At 37.0% G+C, this 21,290-nt stretch overlaps 1 protein-coding gene and 1 pseudogene across 1 annotated transcript in view; one reads left to right on the top strand and one right to left on the bottom strand.

Annotated features, from left to right (window-relative positions):
- Nucleotides 1-21,290, bottom strand: part of CPE (carboxypeptidase E) — an 87,677-nt gene that overhangs the window by 60,763 nt on the left and 5,624 nt on the right. The gene's annotated exons all lie outside the window — the stretch shown is intronic.
- Nucleotides 5,203-5,318, top strand: LOC112484006 (annotated as a pseudogene).

Here is a 21,290-nt window from a genome sequence, read left to right as displayed (position 1 = left end):
ATAATATTATACATAATATTATATGTATATATAATCCAGGTTATTGTTGTTCAACATTTCTTTGGACAAATTGTACAACAGTTGATTTTCATCAAACTATTATAATGATGGAGCCAGGTAGCTTACAAAAGAATACTGTTCGGGCTGTTAATTCACACTCACAATTTATGCAAGAAAATGTTCTTAGCTCCCTGATTGCATCATTGTTTTTATTTTTATTACATATAAACTATTTTTAGAAGCATGATAAATTTAGGTTTTCAAATAAAAATATCTAGCCTTAAATTGTGTACAAATATACTCAGATTATTTTAATTCACCCTTCTTTAAAGTAGGTCATCTTATTCATTATAAGACTCCTAAAAATTTATAGCTTGGTTTTTATTCATCATAAAAAAAGCTTTCTTTGGCATAAAACAGATTTTATCCGAAGACACAGAACTATTTTCAGGTTACACTCATCTGATCAATTTGATAGATGAAGACCCTCTTTAGCAGTCATCCTTAAATTTACTTTAGGAAAACTAATGAAACAGTAAAAGCTTAAAATGTGAATTACATAGCTTTAAAAATTCTAACTCCATTACGAATTTTATTTTGTTATTATACTAAATATATACATAATTTTTTGAGAAAACAACAAAGCTAAGACATTTTTTCCCAGTATGCTAGCAAGCTCAGGATGTTTCAAACTGAACATTCTTCTTGTCCATGTTAAAAATAGAATATTTCTCCAAATGCCATTAATAATTTAACTTAAAACAGAATCATAAATATTTATGAATGGAAGATCGCTTGCTCTGCCATCATGCTCAGAAAGATCTTGGACTATACTTTTCAGAAAGATGAACAGCTGGCCAATTTTCAAGTATGTCCAGGCACGTCTATGCCAGAAGCTCTGAGGAAGAAGAAAGGCTTCAGAGACGTCTTCCCTGATCCCTGGGGCTGTGCTGATTACCCTCCTCTGTGTTCCCACAGCACCCTGTCAGTGCCTGTACCATAACACAGAGCATGTGCACTAATTATCTATTTACAAGTCAGTTACCCACATAAAAGTTCCACGCCATTTTAGTGATCCCATTTTTTATTTGAGAAAACAAGTTTAGAAAAGGTTAAGTAACCAGCTTAAAGTCGCAAAAGTAGTTAAGTGATAAAACTAGAATTCAGTTCTGAGCTCCCTGATTCCAGCATCCCTCAAACTCTCCATTACATGACACTTCTGCCCAACATCTAGCATCATACCTGCCAGAGCAGGTGCTCAAAAGTAAATACATCAATGAATCACCTTTGGTGATACCCTGCTGGGTGCTAGAGAGAACTGCGAGGAGAGCCCCATCCCTCACCCCTCCACACTCCCCTTTGCCACCTCCTCATGGGGTTTCCAGTCTAGGGAAGGAAGTGGAGAACATGCAATTGCAACCCTTTTTGGAGAGGTGGCCTCCAGGTGGAGATTGAAAAAGGAGTAAGATTTAGCCACTTCAAAAAGGTCAGATAGAGTAAGGGGCGGAGAGGGAAAAAAAGATGTTTGAGACAGAAGAAACAGCAGATGTAACCTGAAAGAGGCAAGGAAAAGAATGTCTTGTTTAAAATGAACAAAGTTCAGTCGGGCTATAGCTCTGAGGGGAAGGGAGTAGCAAGTGATAAAGCTGGAGAAGTAGGCGGGGCCCATCAGAAACAGTCGCCACAGCAATGCAATAATAGTTGACAATATTGTACTGTAAACTGCAAATTTTCTAAGAGACTAGATCTTAATTGTTCTCACCACAAAAAAAGAAATGAAAATTATGTAGCATGATCGAGGTGTTAGCTAATGCTATGATGGTGATCAAACTGCAACAGATAATTGTATCAGATCAACACGTTGTACCTCTTAATCTTATAGAATGTTACATGTCAATTATATCTCGATTGACAGAAAAAGAAAGAGGACATGCTGAGAAGTTTGGGTTTGGTTCTAAGAATATAAGTGAATCGTTGGACGTTTTCAAACTGAGGAGAAATACAGATTTTCGTGTTTGAGCAAAATCACTGTGATAATCGGGAGAAAGGAAACAGAGGGATGTGGCTGGTGGAGGCTGACAACGAGAAGACGGAGTCATCAGCCAAGGCAAGAGATGGAGAAGGCTCTAGAACTTCTTTCTGACATACATACAACTCTAAATAAGTCACTTTTAATTTTTTTGTATTTTCATCTCTTTCAAATGTGAAGAAAAACACACGCCTTGCCTTGTTTTAGGATGAAGTACGTGGTGACAGTGCCCACTGTGTGAGACAGGGTGGTGCGGGGGTGAAGCACGCAAGCTCTGGAACAGGAAAGTCTGGGATTTAATGCTGACGCCTCTACTGCCCAGCTATGAAACTCTGGGCAAGTCGTGTGCCCGCTCTGGGCCTCGCTGTCCTAACAGGTGAAATAGAAATAATACTGGTACCCGATTCACGAGGTTTCTTGAGAGGATTTAACGGAATAATGTCTGTTTTACTTATTGCCTTATCTCCAGCATCTAGAATTTAGCCTAATATGCAGGAAGTGCTTACTAATGTTAATATTTATTTGAAAGTTATATAGGATTATGTAATTGTATGGTATTCCTGTAAGTATAAAATATTTAATATCTAAAGTTTTCCTTACCACTAGACTATATTTTTTTAAAATCCATAGTCTGTATGTTAACCACAGATCTGTTTTCTTTTGAACATTAAATTAACATCTTTCTCTTCTGTTTCTTGCTTAACTTTTCCATAATGTGCTTTTACCCTTTTGAACGAAAACTCTTCTGTTGAACGCATTTGGAAAGCCTAACTTTCAGGCTAGCTGGGGCCCCCATGCCCTCTGAAATCATCTGACCCTGCTCTGCATGTGGATAGATGTTGTTCCACTAGAAAAGTTGTCCCTTAGGTTCAACACCTTTAAAGACATATTAGCTCAGCCAATGGTTATGCTAAGCAGCCATTTGCTGTCCCATAATGTTAAGGGTAGAAAATTTTCAAGTGAGCCAACTAGCTAAGTCAGCTACAGGGAAGAAATATCTTTAGATACCAGAAGTTGTCCTACTTGCTTGTGTGTGGTTTAGGAGGTGTATTGTATAAGATATGAAGATGGCCAATGTCTGCTTCTGTAATCCACTTACTTGTTAACCACAAGTGTGGTACTAGGTGATGTATTGTGCTAATGGCCAACTTCTGCTCCTGTAATCTGTTGCTTGTTCTAGGCTTTTTAACTGCCTCACTCTCAAACCCCGGGGCTGATCTCCTTTAACCCTGCATGGTAGAGAGTCAGTGGCCGGCCGGCTAATACAGGCTCATAATTCATCTCAATTGGCTCCGTGGGTCTTAGAATCGTTCACGCCATAACAATAAGTTATGAATGATTTCCCCCCCAAAAGATGATTTCCCTTGTAGACAGAAAGTGCTTTCATATTTAAAGAGATAGTTTTATTCTCATGGAGGAATTTAGAGACAGTCCAACTCCACTCTTCCTCACACTGCTCTTCTCCCCATTCCTTCTGGCAAAGAAAGGTTTTCTCCTTGAATCATCAGCAACACGAGTAGTGTTTCCTCTAGCAGAACCAGGATCCACCGAATAATTCACCATTTACCCTAAGTCAGAGCACACTCTTTACTTTGAATAAAAGTATTGCATTAACCATTTGATCAGATAAACGGAATGTGTTTGCCATGTACTCTACACCTGTACCCATGAGAAAAACTGCTCCAAGCCCTTCACAACGTTTTCATTGTGTACTCTAAGGAATCAGAATTCAAGTGACCATACCCCAAAAAAGAGGAGAAAGCTGGCTTCATCTTCATTCAGTGAAGAACAAGGAGGAGAATGTACATTCATTGATCAAGGCCATTCTTGGCCGATGGTTGAGCAACTTATATGGCACTGATTTACCAACTGCGTCAAGTATATTCTACCAGATGGTTGACTTGGAGCTCCACTGAATGAGATAAACTAAATAAAACAAAAGATCAAGGGAACATGGAAAGGAAAGGGGTGGAAAGGAGGTAAGAGTAGGGAAGAGAGGGGAAGGAAGGGAAGGAGATAAAATGAAAAAAAGGAAGGAAAGAAGGAAAGAATGAAGGGGAAAAGTTGATAGAAAATATCCATTTTTCAATGAACAAGTGCTGATAGCACCTCTCTTATACTACTAAAACAAACTCCCTTTTCAGTAATGCCTTTTGTTTTAATAATTTCTTTTTAAAGAGGAGAAAAAGGGAGAAATAGTTCCTCCAGAGAGAAGAATGAAGCCAACTCTCAGAATCAATGGGCTAGATTTTTGTCTTAAGTAATGCCGTGGTCGAGATCCCCTGAGGTGATACTGAATCACTTCCTCATTTCCTTTAAGACTGGAAAGACTGTGTAAGTCCTCTAGTCAGCACTCTCTGGTCCTGGATTCTTCTACCAGTACAGCCAGGAAACAACCTTTGACATCCCCTGAAACCAGGCTTTCTGCTGGATTGTTGTCCTTTAGCCTCAGATCCCATAGCACCCACAGAGAGGGGACCCCGACACATACACATACACAGGGCATGAGCGCACACATACGTGCACACACGTATGAGGCATGGTAGTATCATAAATAAAAAAATAATAATAATTTCGAGCAAAATTTTCTCATTTTCTAAACCAATCCCGGGTTCTCAGCTAGGCCTTTAAAATATCTTCTAATAAGTTATCGCACCTTCCATTTTGAGAAAGGAACAAACACAGAGACAAATATGGTCCCCTCCCCTTTGTCACTTTTTCTTTTCATTTTTTTAAATAGCTACAAACTTGCAAAACCTCTGCCTCCTAAACCAAGTAGTACTGAGATTCTATTTTAGCACCTTCTGGGTTGACAAGCATGTAATAAAAATAAATCTCCATTAATAGCTGGGTCTTTGGCAGCTGACAGTTCCTGGTCTCTTTTGTTGACTCACCCCACATGGGTGTGACTTCTACTTTGGGCACAGCTGTGAATAAATAGGACCCTTAATAATCAGACTGCATCAAAAAGAGATTGGTCCATGGTTCTGGGCTTCAGTGATTTTTTTGCGGGGGGGACCCTTTATAAGTTGAAGTTGTTCTTCTTAGTGAATTGCTCATACAGTTCAAGACTGCCCCCCGTGTTGGACGTGGTTCCATAGTGTAGCGGCTAACACGTATGCTTTACATGCAGAAGGTCCTGGGTTCGTGCTCCAGTGGAGCCATGGTCCATGGTCTATGGCCATGCAGCCGTGAACAAACCTGATGTCTGATCTCAGAAGCTAAGCAGGGTCGGGCCTGGTTAGTACTTGGATGGGAGACCACCTAGGAAGACCAGGTGCTATAGGCATAAATAATAATGATAAAAGACTGACCCAGTGATTTCTTTAAAATTAATTAATTAAAAAGGCTTGTATGGTCGACAAACAAAAGTATTTCAGAAAGAGGGGCAACTGGTACACAATCTTAAGATTATGTGTACTCAGTAATACTGAGACCACAAGGAAATTTTATGAAACTCAGTAATATGAAGGTTACTAGATTAGCATTAAAGTCTAAATAAACTATAGTATTTAGAAATTAGAAAAGTTTGGCCTCGGAGATTTACAGCAATCCTTGGTACCTAAGGAAACCAATAAAACTCATTCATGGCAGGTGAAAATATTGTGAGGGAGGGTGATTTTTTAAAAGAATAGTCTTTTCGATAAATGGTGCTAGGACAACTGGATACTCACATGCAAAAGAAGAGCGCTGGACCCCTGCACAAAAATTATCTCAAAATGGACTAAAGACCTAAGTATAAAACTCTTAGAAGAAAACATAGGTATAAATCTTCGTGATCTTGGATTAAGCAATGGTTTCTTAGATACGATATCAAAAGTACAAGGAACAAAGGAAAATAAATAAATAGGATTAGTTCAAAATTAAAAATGTTAGCGCTATAGAGACTACCCTCAAGAAAGTGAAAAGAAAATCCACAGAATAGGAGAAAATTTTTCCAAATCAGGTGTCCGATAAGGAATTTGATTGCAGAATATGTAAAGAACTCTTACAACTTACCAATAAAAAGAAAAATAGCCCATAGAAACTGGGCAAAAGATTGGAAAATACATTTCTCCAAAGAAGATACACATATGGCCAAGAAGTACATGAAAAGATGCTTAAAATCATTAGCCACTAGAGAAGTACAAATCAAAACAACCATGAGATACCACTTCACATTCAGTGGGATGGCCATAATCAAAATAACAGAAAATAACAAGTTTGGGAGGATGTAGAAAAACTGGAACCTAGGTACATTGGTGGTGTACAGTAAGGTCTAGACACAAAGTATGCTGTTGTTATTCTCTGAACATTCCCTTGGAACCTACTCTCAGAGAGGCTAGTGTTATAACTTTAATGAATGCTACCACTTCTTCTAGAATCCTCTCTTCGTCTATACTGGCTAAGATCCAGGCCAATTAGGCACCACTTCTTCCCCAGGGGCCTCTTGGCATCCTTATTGAAGGGCTTCTCCTCCATTCTTTAATCTCAAACTTCACTTTGTATTTCCCTTACAGTACTTGCCGTATTCTGTCTTACTCGTGTTCTAACACATGAAACATCCTCGTAATCATTTTAAAAATACACTCCCATATGGTTTATGGACACATAATGTGAGAGAACAGTTTATCAAGTGGGTTCATTTTTAGGCACATCAAAAGTAATATGATCATGTAAAGGTGTTTATTTAGGCAAATAAATTTGTAAAACATAAGCAAGCTCAAAGGCAAAGCCCTTCAGTTCCTAGGGTCAAAGCCTAAAATTATGAATTACTTGGCTATACTAGGCAGTGACTGACATGGAACTTCTTAGTCATCAATTAGTTAAAACAACCAATGCCTGCAAAACTTATTTTTAACACCTCAGTGTGTGCCACCCAGCATCCCTTCTCTGACAGAGCTATATATTTAAATACTGCTAATGCCAGATGGTATCCGCAATAAAAAAAAAAAAAAAGAGCAGGAAGCAACATATTAATGCTACTCAACAAGCGAGTCTGCAGACACTCAACCAATGAAATGAGTCTTCAGTTACTAAGCCATTCTGTCACTATAGTAACATCTACTTCAGAAAAAAATATTGGATTTTCAAGTAAAATGAGCCATCCATGTTAAAACTCCAGTGTCTTCCAATCTATGATGATCAGATACTGTAGCGAAAGTAACTGCCTAAATCTTTTCACTCATTCCACACCAGGTCACCTGAGAAGTCACTTACCTTTCCATTTAAAAATATTTATTTACACTCAGTTTCTAACTTTCCTGAATCCTAGATAAACATACTCCGTTTAAAGGTATGTTCATATGTGTGTGTGCATGCACATGGAGACTGATAATCTTAAATATAATGGCAAGTGTTAACATCTTAAAATATTTTCACTAGTGCATTCTCTTATCAGTCTGTTATTAATATTATAATCTGATTTAAAAAATTAACCAAGGAAATAAATAATGTGAAAAAGGTCAGAATTTTATTCTTATCGTTATCAGCCTCTAAGTTATCTAATATGAATGTTCGAAATAACAATTAAATCTTACTTTTAATAGTTTTATTTTTAAGCTGAAATCATCTGCCCTAAGAGAGATGATCTTGTTTTGTCTAATGAAAACACAGAGAATCTGAGATAATGCTTGGAAATATATTGCAGTCAAGATATACTGGGAGGATAGAAAAGAAGCGTGCTTTCGAAGCAAGGAGAGAGGGCAGAACATGGCAGTGGCTCCCACTCAAATCACATGGTGGGGAAATTGAAAAACAAAGAGAAAGGCAAGAAGAAAGGAGCTAGTCTCAGAAGAAGGGGAGCAAATAGGTGTCTGATGTGCTGATTTTATGTATCTATTTAACAGTGTAACTAATATTATATACATATACATTCTAATCTTGGTTTTGCCTATGATGTGAAACAAATCACTTCTCTCTCTATGCCTCTGTTTCCTGCTCTGTAGGTTGAGGATAATAATAGTACCAACCCTATAAGAGTTGAAGATTGGATGAGCTAAGCCTTTAAACAGTGTGTGGCATATACTAAGCATTATACAAGCATGAGCAAAAAATAAAAAAATTAAATGCCTATTATTTTCACAATATTTAAATACTTTTGCTTAGCCTTTCTATGTCACATTTAAACTTTATTTTCTACCTTATTTCTATGGTTTTTAATACTTTTTGTTTTTCTTCTTTTATAAATTATGTTTCAGTGTCTGAATCTCTTTAACCATCTTTATTATCTTAACTTCTTATGTGACATTTCTGACATTTGATGGCTCACTTTCTAAGAGCCACCTCAAAGCAGGTGGCAGAAGTTACAACAGAGAGACCGTGGTGAGTCTGCCACAGCAGCTCCTCCCTCACATAAGAGATCCCTCGGCCCAGTTACCATGACCGCGAGAACTAATTCAGAGAGTGAAAACCTCACTACGCCAAGAACACACGTGATTATCTGAAACGTACATTTTCATGAATATTCTGCTATATTAGAAATTCCAACACACACACACACACACACACACACACACACGCAAACTTTTTTTCTTTTGAAAGGAGATACACACACACACACACACACACACACTTTTTTTCTTTTGAAAGGAGGTGAAAAAAGAGAAAGAAATAAATGGAACATCTTTGGTGCGCCTCCTTTTTATAAGGAGGGAAAAAAATGTCCTTTTTGTGAGGAGAAAAAAACTAGCAATGGTCTTAGAATAACTGACTGGATAAAAGTCAATCTAGCTTTTTATTCACTTAAGACAAGGAAGGATTCCTCTTCATATTAGAATTAGCCCAGTACTCTGGTCTGTACCTGCGAGATTGAGATGTCACAAACCCATCACTATAAGGTTTTTTTAGTTCTCCTTCTGAAGTACTTTGGGCATCTGGGCCTTGCATGTGCCCAGCTGGCATTCTCTGAGATTTAAAAAACATTTCCCAAGAGTCCTGTACAATTTCCTATATGTGAAATATCACGTAATACCTTTGAACTATATACAATGCACAGCATTTACAATTTCAAATTTTATCTTAAAATGTCTGTTCGGTTTCTAAGCTGAGTATACAACTTAACAGAAAGCAAGAAACAAGATGAAACTTGATCCACACTCTTTTCTTTTTATTTGAATCCAAGTAAGAGAACTTGGAAAACAACCCAAAAAATGTCACTTTTTATTAGTCTGGCAAAGAAATGGCTGCTAATAAAACTGCCCAATCAGATCATTACAGTATATTATTCACTGACCTTCAACACACATAGAACTTTCTCTGTGGCCCCCTCTTTCTGATCTTGCATTTGATTAGGCTCCAGACTCCCACTCTCTTTAATGCCCAAAGTTCATGACTATGCACATATCAAATGGAGAGTTAAGGCAATTGTCTGAATAATTCAGACCAAATACTTTCACCTGAAATAATGTGATAATCAAAGGGAAGTTATTTTACCCAGAATTAACTGTGACATTATCTCAAGTGTTTTCATTGTATTACTAGCCCATTTCCTGCTCATGAGAATACACCCTCTCACTCAGACATCAACCTGAAGATTCTGGCTTTTTTTTTTTTGGCTTGGCCATATCCTGACTATGTATTATCAACAGAATTTATCATCTAATCATCTTGGTAGAGTTTCTCAAGTGGCAAAAAAAAAAAATTTCAACCACATATATTTCATATATATTCTTAAATTCTTATAATAATGCGTACTACTGTTTTCTGTACAATAATTTAAGGGAGTGCTTTATTCCACGTATAGTTCCTATACATATTTATTCTTTTTAATATAGGCTATGAATTAGATATGGAATAGAACATCAATAATTCCTATACCACTGTCATATGTTTTATAAAACATTCTCAAATATGGAGATAACGTTCTTTTAAGAAACTATGTACTATATCACCTCAAACCTGTCAGAGTGGCTATCACCAAAAAATCAATAAACAGCAAGTGCTGGTGAGGATGTAGATAAAAGAGGACCCACGTGCACTGTTGGTGGAATTGCAAACTGGTGCAGCCACTATGGAAAACAGTAATCCAAGACACTAATTCAAAAAGATATATGCAACCCTATGTTCATTGCAGCATTATTTATAACAGCCAAGATATGGAAGCGAGCTAAGTGCCCAACTGGAGCTCTTATACATCGCCAGTGGGAATGGAAAACAGTAGAGCCCACAGTCATGTAAAAACCTATTCCTGAACATTCACAGCAGCTCTAGTCATAATTTCTAAAAACTAAAAATAATCTAATGTCCATCAGCAGTTTAAAAGATAAACTGTGGTGTAGTCATACAGCCATAAAAAAGGAACAAGTTATTGATACATGCCATTACATGGATGACTCTCGAAGGCATTATATTGTGTTTAAAAAGTCAGTCTCAAAAGATTATATACTGTACGATTCCATTTACATAATGTTTGGAATAGGCAAAATTACGTGACTAGAAAACAGATCATGGATACTAGCGATTAGGAGTGAGAGGAGGTTGTAACTATGAGGGAGTTTTTTGGGTGATGAAACGGTTCTAAAGCCTGACTATGGTAGTTGCCATAAAAATCTATACATAAAAAAAAAGAGAGAGAGAGAGAGGGAGAGAAGAAACCATGTGCTGATTGTTAGTTTGAAAAAATTCTCAACAAATATGTGATCTTCTTTACCACAAATAACTTTTTTCACTTAAAATTTAATGTCAATACATGAACAGGTCCACATAAGTACTGTTTTTTAAAAGGAAACCTTAGCCGATTTCAGTTATTTATATTCTCATGATTCGTTCTGCATGGTTCACAAAATCCTCAACACCCTTAGAAACCGCAGCATCCTCCCAAGGCCCTCTCCCAGAGCTTACATTCTCCTGGGACCAAGGTTTGACTCAGGGATCTCAGACTTTACTGTAAGTCATCAGTGAGGTGGGAGATGTCTGGCTTACATTTCCCAAACACTGCCCGTGTGAATTCTAGGAAGCGCCGTGGAACAGCGCACATGTGATCCTCGTTAGCAGGTCCTCACATATCGCAACTGACATGTAACCGGCCTTCCTAGGACAGCCTCTGGTTTTGCCAGTGCTTATCTTGAAACAAGATTTCAAAGTAATCTATTCCACAATGCATCACGGAGCACAGCAGATTCTGCTGACGTCTCCATCACCACTTCTGTAATCCCCAAAGTTTCTCTTAAACCACCAGCCATTAAGTCTTTCTCTCCTCTGACTCACTATGAAGCCTCTGAAAATGTTCCCCTCCTTTTTTTATTCAATTTAGCCAATTCCTCAGCCCAGGCCTCAAAAGAGATCCTCAGAGCAGTCTTCCAACAAAAGCTTGTTTCTTCCTAGAGAGTGGATTCTACTGCCAAGAAAAATAATATTCTCTGTATATTCTTACAGTATGCTAAAGTGATTTATTTCTCTCCTTTCCTGATTTTTTGCCACTCAACACACTCTCCCACCACCTCAGGCCCTGTCTGGCATGCCCATACCCGTTTATAACATATGGTCTGGAAACTGCTCTAAGGAATTGAAAATACACTGAGAAGTTACATTCCTGTAAACTCCCTCACAGACTTCAGTCCATGTAAATAGCTCATGACCCTCAATGTCTACATAAGAAATAGTTATGTTTATTCCCTCATCTGTATACAATGCTCTGGGAAATATTCTAAAAAGAATGCCTAACTACATATCAGGAAATGGGCCTCCTAGGTTACACAATGCTGGGCAGGGTGTTTAATCTCTCTCTGAAGCTCAATTTAAGCTCGTGTTTAAATGACAGTGTTCTTTTCAGCTAGAAAAAAAAATCTATAATTCTAATGTTTCACAATTCTATGTAGTACTAATGAAGATTGGGTTTAACATTAGTTGTAATTCAAAATAAATTTCCCCTAATCAAAAACCTATAATTGGAAAAATTAGTTAAATACTAAATATTTCCGCATAGTGAATTTCTTTCCCGAAAGCATCTAACAAGTTACATGATCGTTATTCGAGTGTTAGACAGATGCAGCTGGAGGAATGTCCTGAAGTGTCTGTCCACGCAGGGGGAAAGGCTATGTATGAGCTGCATTCTCCTTCAGTATGCAAAATACATCACTTTTTTGTCGTTGCTCTTATTTTTGTTGTTATTGTGTTGTTAAACGTAGTTTTTAAAATGAATTATCAAAACAGAACACTACCTGAGCTATAGTTAACTGCTGGAAATTGACCTAACAAAATCAAAACTACCTAATTTCTTCTTAGTCCATGACTTACTAGAGAGTGTTCAAAAATAGATACCTGGAATATTACTCAGCCATAAGAAGAGATGAAATACTGCCATTTGCAACAACACGGACAGGCCTCGAGATAACCATGCTAAGTGAAATAATCCAGACATAAAAAGTTGAAAATCTCATGATATCACTTACATGCGGGATATAATCCTAAAAGCAACAAATGAACAGGACAAACAAACAGAGACTCATGGACATGGACAATGGACTAGTGGTTACCAGAGGGTAGGGGGAAGGGGATGGGGGTAGACGGGGTAAAAGGGGCCCAATATGGGTGACAGAAAGAAATCTAACTATGGGAGGTGAACACACAGTGTAAATAGATACATGCCTTACTGTTAAAATGCACAGCTGAAACTTATCGGATTTTGTTAACCACTGTCACCACAAAAAATTAATTAATTAATTTAAAAAATAGATACCTGGGACAAGGGTAAAGTATTGGTAATCAATTGTTGCTTATTACAATATAATACATATTATATGCATAATATAATTATATGATATATAACATAACTATATGATATCATATATTTAATGCTTAATGTAATTACTTATATTTATAATTATTTGATGTGTATAATACAATCGTGTTATATTACATGCTTAATTTACATATAAAGAGAATGTTAACAATCTCTATCAATAGTTTTACCCTCCTGGTGAGAGAGGTCAACTCCAAAGGACAACACCCTAAAAACTACACGCTCTCTAACAAGGCGGAAATGTCCTATGTCGATGGAATGTAATTGTCTGTCACAACACTTATTGAATACTTACATGTTATCACCACTGGGGACAGTGAAGAAAAAGACACAAGCGTGAATGACTTTCTACTGCAGCAGTCCCCAAACTTTTGGGCATCAGGGACTAGTCCTCCTATGAGAATCTAATGCCTGACGATCTGAGGTGGAGCTGAGGCGGCTGCAAACACAGATGAAGCTTCGCTCACTTGCCCACCGCTTACCTCCTGCTGTGCGGCCTGGTGCCTAACATGGACCAGTACCAGTCCATGGCCTGAGGGCTGGGTAACCCTGTTCCACCAGCATAAAATGAAATCCCCTCTTCTACTTTCCTGCTCCAATTCCCACCTCCTTCTAAAATCTCTCCTTTGATGTTATCTCTCTCAACACCCTGTAGAATGTGAGTCAATATCATCATATTAAGTACTTGGTAAAATATGTTATTTGTTGCTTCTTTTTGTCAGTATCTCTTCAATTTGCAGTATGTCACTTATACAGCAGACCTTGGTTCTTATTTTAAATAAATACATTAGCATTATAAATATAATAATATACCCAGTAATAAAAAATACACTTCATGTACTGCCCTCTACTACTCAAAATTTGATTTCCAAATGTAAACTGGTTTAAAAGCATTTCTATCTGATATTTCTAAATGCCTAGTGAATAAAATGTCTTTAGTTTTCTTGGTAATTTGCTCAACTAGAGTGATTTATACCTGTAAAGTTGTTAGTAGGACCTTTTTGATAATAAAGTGTTCTTATTACCTTGGCCTAGGAACTGAGAACATCATGGAAAATATGGTATGGTCTACAAATGAGACCCTTCTTAGCCTCCTGGATATGTTGGCAGAGGCATGAATGTTTTGCTTATGCTACTGTCTTTACAGAGCCCGTGAACACATGACTTTTATTCTATGAATCGTGGGGGAAATGCCAGCCAGTCTCACCCATCTGTACATCCAAGAAACACATTCTCATTCATTCCCTCTCCCTGTACACACAGGTCATAGAATTAGAGCAACCAACAGTTCAGATTCAATGTTAAAATAACGATAGCAACAATGACAAGAGTTTTAAAACTCTTCAGAAAAAAATATTTGATGTTCCTGATGTAATTTTTTAAGATACAATTTGTGCAAATTGAAACGGAGTTGAAAGAGAAGGGGAAATGTTTATTAGAACAGAACAAGGTACCCCCAGCACCCATCTACCCAGCAATCTGAATTGACTATAAAAAGCATACATAGAAGTCTAGAAGTAATGGGAAAGATGTTTCAAAAATATTGAAAATAATTATCACATAGTTCATGGTTTTTACTGCTAATGCAAGGCTTGGAGTAGTCCTCGACATCCTGCTCACCAATTCTGACATGTGAGTAAAATTAATATACTCTTTTAATAAAGTTTCTCCAGTTTAGCCTACAGGGACCACTGGAGAACAAATTAGGAGCTGAAATGGGTTTGAGAGGTACAGTAAAATTGTGTGTAACTCACACACATGAAAACATGAAATTCTATTAGTCCCAGATGCCACACTAGACTGTAGAACACTGGCACCAACCACAGACCAAGTATGTATTTTAGTGAGACTTTTCTAAGCAACACTCAGCCCAGACTTCGTTCTCATTCAAAGGTTAATTTGAAGAAAGCTCATAGACTCCTTCCCATTCATTAACACAGAGGAGGCATTTTATCAGGTATTTCGCACATGTTCAACACCTCCAAAACCTCCTGTAGCTCACGCATTTGAAAGCAAAAAATCTTTCAGAAAAGGTGGGCTCCCTGCTTTCAGAACTGAGCTCTGAGCCGCCGCATGCAGAAGCTAATGTTAAATAAAGCTTTTTGGTGACTTATGTGAAAAGAAAAGAGTTGGAAATTAATTTGGTTCTTAAAAATAAGTGTTGAATTTAATAGTTACAAATTATAAATTCAAAATCCTAGTTCTTCCATAGGATTTAAGTTCAATTTAAAAGTCATATTGACCTATTCACAAATCTAGCAGAATCTATAATCACCTTAAAAGGAGGCTTGGTTGCTTAATTAAATTATCTTTAAAATTTCAAACTGTAAATATAAATGTAATATATTCAATTCCCTTTTGAAGCACTTTGTTGGACTGACTGATAAACATTCCCAACTTCCTAAATAACATGATGATGATTAAGTTCTCTTAAATCATGATGATTCTTACGTTCTCTTAAATGTTCTAATACCGTTTGCAAACTTGTTAAAATTCCAACTTAAAAATCATAATTGAAATAATTACTCAGTGAACATTTTTCTACAAGAATTACTAAATTAATCTGTAGATACTAGAGCCAACCAAATTCTATTGAACATTTTAAGTTTTAAAAGTACTTAAAATCCCAATTGTATAGATGTTTCTAAATCTCCTTGAAGATTCTTACCCAAAAAAGAAACAGTTATGGCAAATGACAGTTTTGGGGTTACCTTCTCAAAAGAATGTAGTGGGTGAGGAGGTTACCACCACAAGTGACTATTGATGTTCTAGACAAATGTGACATCTGAAGCTGCAGAGATTCAGAGCAATTTTTCTCACCACCTCAACTGTCACATTGAATCTTTTTCTATAATTTCTATTTCATGGACTCTAAAATTTGAAGAGGAGAATGGTGATGACATAGCCCTAGGTTTATGTCCTATTATCTAATTTCAAGACAAATCAGAGTCAGTAATTACCTCCCAGGTGACTATGCCACTATTTTATCATTGCACTTCCTTGGTTTTTAAAATAATTATTTTCCATCCTATTCCAAAGAATTTTTCCTTCTTTTCATTATCCTGTTTCATAGGACCACACAACTCTTATAAATATTGAAGTGGTATTCACTTAAATGCTAAATGTCACTTGTGGCCGTGTCTGATTCTGTAGTCACAACATCCAGGATCATCCTGCTGATAACTATGAGCCCTCTGCACTTAGGATTTTGGTTCTGATACCAAAAAAAAAAGCAGTCTGAGTGTTGTGGCTCAGCATTTAACAAGGACCTGCATCCAAGAAGCAGATCAAGAGGCAACACAAAGCCAGGGCTCTGTGTAGAAAGGACCAGAACAAGAATCAGGACCAGGCTATGGGGGTGCATTAATATCAGATCCAGTTTCTAATAAAGTACACAAGCCAGGCACTGTGACAATGCCTCAGATGGCTCCCTCTCTTCAAGCTCACAGTGAAGGAAGAACTGTGTGTTGATAGAATTATTGGCTACATGGTGGAGAGAGGGTGCACTTCCATGCCCACAGTTAATGGTTTCGCAAAGTGTACGTAACTATGTCTAATATGTGCGTTATTCATTCTAAAGTGTTCATTCATTCATTCATCACTTTCCACAATGCATAGAGAACCTACTGTGGAACCAACACACACTAGAGTCCACACTGAAACGTGCAGTCACTGTCCTGGTTCCAGGAGAAGACAGAAAAGTTGGAAAATCTCCCTTTAAAAAAATCGGAGGACATATCACTTTATAATGTGGCCACTGAAAAATAAGCACTGACATTATGAAAATATGTCCCAAATTTAACTGAAATTATAATTTTCATTAGACATTTGGACTTGTTCATTTATTATTTTAGGCACATTTTAATAATATTTACATGCCAAACAACTATACAATTTAATATACAAATGGATGTATAGTCGCCATGACCTTCTGTTTTAGTACGTTTGGCAAATAAATTAAGAAACTAGTGAGACCGGTGGTCCCCTGGAGAGAAGGAGAACTTCGGCACAAGCGATGCTGTAAACTGTTAACTTGTAACCAAATTTACAACTATATTTTTGAAGCCTCATTTACAACGCTGATTTGGTCAGAAACGAAATGGTGAGTGCTAAGGACGTGAAAGCCAGGACCTTGGACTCTTTCTAGGCTGCCTCCATTTGATAAACAAAGGCAGTACAGGCTTAACCAAAATGAACCTGTCTTAAGACTCAAATTGTTTTCCCTATACCTCTATGAAACCTCCTAAAAATAACCCTCTTAAAAAATAAACTCCTCAAGTTACCAGTCTTTTTTTATAGTGTAACTATTCTTAATATATTTGCTAGGGTTTTCCTAATACATAAATAAAAGCAACTTGCATGCATTTTATAGAGAATGAATTGAGATCACTGAGATAAAAATCTTTAAAAAAAAGACAATTTACATTTCTAATTTTTCCTTTAAACACTTCTTTTCAACAATAGACAAATTCTTCCCGTATCTTTAAGTGCCCATTATGATCAATACTATCCAACTCCTCACCTGTAATAGGTATGGAAAAACTCTTAAGGACCAAGCTGGAGGTTGTTCATAAAGAGATAGAAAGCTTTGGAATAAACGGTTGACAGCAAACGAATCCATACACATCCCTCTGTGTTTGTGACCCAGCATCATCAGACCAAAAGCTCCCAACTGATATTCAAATGACTATTCTTTCTGATTTTAATATCCACAGAAGGGAAGAAAAGTCAATGAGGGAAGAGGAGGAGAAAATGTGGGGTCGCATTAATCCTTTAGGTTCTCCAAACCTAGCTCAAAGCGTCTACCTTAGGATCTTCGCATAAAAGTAAAGGCAAATTTGGCCAAATATGTAAAACCCTGGTATACTACCTGAACATCGTTAGAGAAGGCAACGATATCCAAGAAAAAAAAAATTTGAGAAATGATTTTTTAAAAAGAATAAGCCACTTAGATAAAAGAGAAAACTCTTCAATTTCTGATACTAGCTATGGAGAGAAGTAAAAAAAGAGAGAGAGAGGTGAAAGCTATTTTATAGAGGCAAGTGAAATCTATAAATATGTATATCAATTTGAAATTTAAAATAATTTAAAGTGACTGCTCCACTCATAATTATCTTGCCATCGCCAAGGCTTAGACAAAACCTATACGTCTATATAATATTTTAGTATATTTGTCTATATGCTATATTCACTAAACATCTAGAATTATCTGTCTATATTTTATATTGCTTTAGCATGTTCCAAAAACTAAATTTGACTCTTGAGAAGCACATTTAACAAGCGTATTTCTCATTGTGAGAGCACTATAAAGGTCCTTTTGATTTTGTAGAGTTAGTACAGTTTCCAAAAGTGCTTCAACTTAATTCCCATGATGCTGATTCTGGGGAGAATCTGGCTTAACATTTACTGAGTTCCCACAATGAATAATACCAGTTTCCTCCAATAAACTTTAAAAATCTGTGCTAAACAATGTCACGACTTGAGACGAATGAAGCTATTTCAACCGGACGGTTGTACTTTAAAATCACATGTCCAACACTGCACCTAAAACACACAAAGAACAACAATCATTTTATTGTGCAAATGTCTAACATTTCCAGTAGTTTCCCCTACAGATATTGTCTTTATTTTACTACATCAAGAATAGTACAAAGAACCCTTCAACCCTTGCAACTATATGCAGCACCTATGTTGCAGAATCTGGTAATGTGCTCAATGGTTATACACTATGTCAGTTAAGTTCAAGGTGGGTGAAAAAGTAGAATCCAAGGCAAGAAATGAAATAACGCATTTCAAAATGGGCAAAGGCTCTGCCTAAAGGGGTGACTGGCAGATAAAGTAAAATCGCATACACATCATGGATATTCATTAAATATGCCTTAAACTAAATGGAAAGTATTAGCTATGTTGACAAAAGCATATATTTTCTTTTCATATTAGAAAGCTGACTTTAGCTTGGAATGCCACGCAGCAATTTTTTGTAATGGTCATGAGAAAAGGTTGCTGTGAAAATTACCCATCGGCTACAAAAAAGAAAGGCATTCAGACCGTTGGTCTGGGAGGTGACAGTCCAAACTTTAGACTTGAAGTTCTACTATCCTGAACTCATGATCAAAGCTTATGATTCGTGCAAGTTGTTGAACCAAGATCTAGGAACAAAGTATTTCTTGGGGAGAAAAAGTTACACAATGGCAGTGAATAGCAAATATATACTAAGGAAAGATTTTCTGGTTTGGAATACTTTAGGGTATGTGGGAAGAGAAACTGGGCAGGTCAAATGAGACAGTATCACTTCGGGATCTGAACATACAAGTAGCTGCCTGCACGTGCAAACACGTAATTGTTTTTCCCAATTACTTTGACATGCCATAACCACAGGAATAACCAGGGATTTTTTTAGCAACCTGATAAGGGCTATATTTAATCTCATTTTATTTATTTATTTTTTATTTAGTCTCATTTTTAAAATAAGTGATCTACACCCACAGAGGAAAGAGAACTTTGACCTCCACCTGCACCTGGAACTGAAGTCTCAGCTCTATATAAACACACAAACGGGGACCCAAAGGACCAGGGTCCCCATTTGAACAATGGAACTCTTTCAGAAGCGAACAGTCTGTTGCCCAGAAGATCCAGTGCTAATGGCCCTTACCATAAATGGCCAAGTTCCAAGGTCCCTCGATTCAAACTTGCCCCACTAGCACCCCACATACCTGTCCCCCAGTCCCCTTAAAAACCCTTGACCTAGTCCAGCGAACAAGATGAATTTGAGGCATTGCTAAGTCTCTCATATTCTCCGCTGGCGCCTTCTTGATCAACAAACTTTTCCTTACTCCAAATTCTGACATTTTGAGTTTTGGCCTTTTGAAACGTTGGGCACACGAACCAGCGTTCGGTGACATTATTATTATAGAACTATCATGCTCAGCAGTGATTTTTATAGTAAACAGATTTCTAAAAAAACAAAACGTTAACTGGCAGTAGAAAGTTGTTTCAGGGTTTACTATCATAATCAGCGCATAACGTATCTTTTTAAGAGTCGACTCCGAAATATAAGCCACCTTATCCTTTAGTTACGAACTAGAAACAGTTAAAGATGTAGGTAAATCATTTGAAAATAACAAAAGGTACTGGTAACACAAACAGGCTCTTCTCTGAGGCCACATTTTATTAGAAAGAGTTGGCCGCTTGCTGGATTGCTTACAAAACACCATATCCTGAATTTCAAAAGAAAGAGAACATTCACAGAGCAATGGACTGGCAGGAACTCCACTAATTAACGAGAAGGGAAAGAAAGAAAGAGCAATTTTACATATGTTTCAAATTTGAGCTCGTTTTGACCCATCAGATAAACCTCCTCTTATAATGTCACTATTAAGTGCTCAATTTGAATGCCATTTCATGAGGGGAGGGAAAATTAAAACCGAAGATATATGACTTCCACCTTCAAGACAGTTCACAGCTCTCAGTACTGAGGGCCCATGCAGATTTTTATAAGGTCAAAAGTTTTACTAAGTAAATTTTTACTGATTATCTTTAGAACTTTTATTTAACGCTTAAAAAGCAGTTTAACTTCCTAAAATGTCTCAAGAGGAAAGAGGTGAAGAGGAAAAGAGCCTCATACTAGTGCAGCTATAACAGACAACAAACACGGCAAGCACATCACTGAAACTTGAAAAGACGCTCAGCGGTAGATCTCTCCATTATGCAAACTGGATGCATCACATTAATATAAATACATGCATAAGGAAAGTATCATGTCTGTCCTTTATTTGTTATCATGCTGGTGGCATGCTAACATGCATAAAGTCAACACTAACCTTCAGTACGGCTTTGTTTTGTGACGCACATTTTTGCCAGTTTGAGAAATTTCATTTATTCCACAAACATTCACTGAGTGGCCACTATGTCCTAAGCATAGTACTAGGCATTTGGGATAAAGAAATGAACAAAATACAATCCCTGACCACAAAAAGCTCACAGTCTACTGAGAGAATACTTAGACGAACAATGGATAATGCCATATAGAGGTAATAACAATTGCTGACACATATTGAATTAAGAATTTTATATTGACTACTTCATGTATTCATCACATTATCGTCATTTCATAGGTGATGAATTTGGGACTTAGAAGTTGACCAACTTGTCCAAAAGCACGTAGTTAAAAATCAGAAGAGACGGGATTTGAACTCAGGTCCCATGACATCAAAGCATCTACCATAAATCATTATGTTACAGCTCTACAAGAAACTATGGAAACACAAAGAAAAGGACCCCAGTGGTGGTAAGAAAACTAGAGAGGGGCGACACAGGAGATTTCGAAGATCTTTCCCTTAAATTGAGTCTATAAAAGAATAAATGAGTCAGGACTTGAGCAGTTTCATGATCAATTGTTTAGGAAAATAAGTTAGTTTGCCAGAGTAAATGTTAGAATTGCCCTATTTATTTGGCAACCTGAAGAAACAACCATAAAGACATTCTCAAATAATGAAGAACACTTCATTATTTGAGAATAAAGCAGAATAAGATGTCAAACTG

Source organism: Pteropus alecto, unplaced genomic scaffold (assembly GCF_000325575.1).
Source record: "Pteropus alecto unplaced genomic scaffold, ASM32557v1 scaffold166, whole genome shotgun sequence".
NCBI classification, from domain to species: domain Eukaryota; kingdom Metazoa; phylum Chordata; class Mammalia; order Chiroptera; family Pteropodidae; genus Pteropus; species Pteropus alecto.
Note: the sequence above shows the minus strand (reverse complement) of the source record. Positions and strands in the feature narration are given on the sequence as shown.